Source organism: Benincasa hispida, chromosome 11 (genome assembly GCF_009727055.1).
Source record: "Benincasa hispida cultivar B227 chromosome 11, ASM972705v1, whole genome shotgun sequence".
NCBI lineage: Eukaryota > Viridiplantae > Streptophyta > Magnoliopsida > Cucurbitales > Cucurbitaceae > Benincasa > Benincasa hispida.
In genome coordinates, this window is record NC_052359.1 from 32,888,526 (window position 1) to 32,892,407 (window position 3,882).

The following is a 3,882-nucleotide window of genomic DNA, read 5'->3' on the forward strand; positions in this document are numbered from 1 at the left end:
GAAAAAAAAAGGAAAGGAAAGGAAGAATAAAAATAAAAATAAAAATATAGATTTATTTTATTTTACTTCTTCTTAATCCACATAAATTCTTTAAATTCCACTCCTTTCAAAAATAATTAACTCCTGCCATTCATTTCCAACATTAAATAATTTCCAAACATCAATATAAATTCCTGCAATTACACTCAAAGTCCAAAATTCCAAAAAACGCTGTTAATAAAAAGAAATTTACTAAATTACATTTACTAACAAAAATTTGTGGTCTTACAGTAATTTCTCAATTATCAACGGCGTATATATAAAGACGAAATAATCATCTCGTAGTTCGGTCTTATGCAAAACTCGTCTGTATAGAATTACCCCGCTCGCGATGTCTCCACATGAAATGGTTAGAATCAGATTATTGTGTAGCACTTTACAACTGTTGTAATATCAACAAAGTAGGTCATATCTGTAAATCATTAGGGTATAACGGTATCCCTCCTTTATTCGTTACAAACTATTTTAGGCTTATTACTTAAGGGATGATCCACTTGTATGTCTCCACTATACATGCTTAAGTTACATAAAATAACCTTCGGATCTTAGTTTATGGATTGAGTAAATGCTTATAACACTTATTTATTAATTAAAAATATGTTCACAAAGTGTTTACAAACCTACAAGACTACCAGAAGAATTAGGACACCAATCCCAAACACTAATATTTTTAAGTACCACTGATTCCTCCAATGAAACAAACAGTTTTAATCCAATATAACTAACACCTCTCGGGTCAGTGAGTGGTTGGAGGCTCATTGTTCAAGACCTGGAATAAGCTATTAAGGGGAACAATTTATCTACTTTCTCTAAAATCGGGAATGAGTGAATTCCATCTTGTGTAGTTGTATTTTCAGTCTCCTTACACGGACAAGTCCTCAAAATGGTAGTTTGTTAAGTTGGCTAACATAGCCACTCTCATCCTATTTACAAATCAAAGGATTGCCCTCATAAAAAGGAGTTCACAACTCACTCAGGATTAAGGTCAAGTCACCTATAGTTATCCTAGTAAAAATGTAAGTCTCTTTAGTAATGGTATTATATAGAGAAGAGACTAGTCATTTCATGGTCTGGTCTTATACAAATTTTGTAGAGAATATCCCACTCATATGTCTCCACATGAAAGATCAGAATTAAGATTCATGTATCACTTTACAACAATTGTTAACAACTACAAAGCGAGATCGTAGTCGTAGTGTCACCCAGGATAAAGTACCCCATCTTATTCATCTACTATAAGGACCATTTTAGGTTATTACTTAAACATAGATAGTCAACCTATATGATCAACCACATACATGTTCTAAGTTACATGAAAATAACCTTGGATTTTAGTTTATTAGATTGAATTAATGGAGTCTAAATGTTTAATAAAATATCTCTTATTTTATTAAATATATTTTATTTATATTAGAAACTACAAGATACATGAGATTTAGGATTACCAAGTCCAACAATCTTCATTTTTCTAAAGCGAGTGAGTGTATATAGTATCAAATACAATACAATAAACTAAGGCATTACAATATACCCAACATCATCTCCCTTTTTGCCCTAGATTATATGGTTCATATCTTGTAGACCCATGCTTTCTAGATGGCCTCTTAAAACTTAGCCATGAGGAGCCTTGTAAATAGATCCAAACGGTTGCTTGGTTGCAGTCGGCGGTGAGAAAGAGAGAAGAAGAGTGTAGGTCGAGCACTAGTGGCGGACGTCTGGGCTAGGCGCGATGGCTGGGTTTCTCAATTGTGGGGAGGGAGGGAAGGGGAGAGAGAAAAGAAAAAGAATGGAAAAGGAAAGGAAAGAATAAAAATAAAAATAAAATATATTTTATTTTATTTTATTCTTTTCTTAATCCACATAAATTCTTTAAATTCCACTCCTTTCAAAAATAATTAACTCCTGCCATTCATTTCCAACATAAATAATTTCCAACATCAATAATTAAATTCCTGCAATTACACTCAAAGTCCAAAATTCCAAAAACGCTGTTAATTAAAAGAAATTACTAAAATTACATTACTAACAAAATTTGTGGTCTTACAGTAATTCTCAATTATCAACGGCGTTATATAAAGAGACTAATCATCTCGTGGTTCGGTCTTATGCAAACTCGTTGTATAGAATACCCCGCTCGCATGTCTCCACATGAATGGTTAGAATCAGATTATTTGTAGCACTTTACAACTGTTGTAATATCAACAAAGTAGGTCATATCTGTAATATCATTAGGATAAGGTATCCCTCCTTTATTCGTACAAACTATTTAGGCTATTACTTAAGGGATGATCCACTTGTATGTCTCCACATACATGCTTAAGTTACATAAAATAACCTCGGATCTTAGTTTATTGGATTGAGTAAATGCTTATAACACTTATTTTATTAATAAAAATATGTTCACAAAGTGTTTACAAACTACAAGACTACCAGAAGAATTAGGACACCAATCCCAACACTAATATTTTAAGTACCACTGATTCCTCCAATGAACAAACAGTTTATAATCCAATTATAAACTAACACCTCTCGGGTCAGTGAGTGGTTGAGGCTCATTGTTCAAGACCTGGAATAAGCTATTAAGGGAACAATTTATCTACTTTCTCTAAAATCGGGAATGAGTGAATTCCATCTTGTGTAGTTGTATTTTCAGCTCCTTACACGGACAAGTCCTCAAAATGGTAGGTTTGTTAAGTTGGCTAACATAGCCACTCTCATCCTATACAAATCAAAGGATTGCCCTCATAAAAAGGAGTTCACAACTCACTCAGGATTAAGGTCAAGTCACCTATAGTTATCCTAGTGAAATGTAAGTCTCTTTTAGTAATGGTATTATATAGAGAGACTATTCATTTCATGGTCTGGTCTTATACAAATTTTTTGTAGAGAATATCCCACTCATATGTCTCCACATGAAAGATCAGAATAAGATCATTTGTATCACTTTACAACAATTGTAACAACTACAAAGCGAGTCGTAGTCGTAGTGTCACCAGGATAAAGTACCCAGTCTTATTCATCTACTATAGACCATTTAGGTTATTACTTAAACATGATCAACCTATATGTCAACCACATACATGTTCTAAGTTACATGAAATAACCTTGGATTTTAGTTTATTAGATTGAATTAATGGAGTCTAAATGTTAATAAAATATCTCTTATTTTATTAAATATATTATTTATATTAGAAACTACAAGATACATGAGATTTAGGATACCAAGTCCAACAATCTTCATTTTTTCTAAAGCGAGTGAGGTGTATAGTATCAAATACAATACAATAAACTAAGGCATACAATATACCCAACATCATCTCCCTTTTGCCCTAGATTATATGGTTCATATCTTGTAGACCCATGCTTTCTAGATGGCCCTTAAAAACTTTAGCCATGAGAGCCTTTGTAAATAGATCAATAATATTGTGCTTCGAGGTAATCTGTGTAACGATCATATCTCCTTGTTGCACAATCTCCCTAATGAGATGATACTTGCATTCGTGTATTTTCCTCGTTTGTAACTTTAAGGCTCCTTGGAGTTTCTACTGCACCACTATTATCACAATATAAGGTGATGGGCAAATTCAGGTTTGGAACGACTTCCAAATCCATCAGAAAATTATTGAGCTAGACAGCTTCTTTAGCAGCTTCACAAGCAGCTACATATTCTGCCTCCATCGTGGAATCCGTAATGCATCCTTGCTTAATATTGTGCCATACTTTAGCTCCTCCATTCAAATTAAACAATGATCGTGATGTAGATTTCCTATAATTCTTATCAGTCTGAAAATCAGAGTTAGTGTATCCTATAAGGATCAAATTCTTAGTACCATACACAAGTAT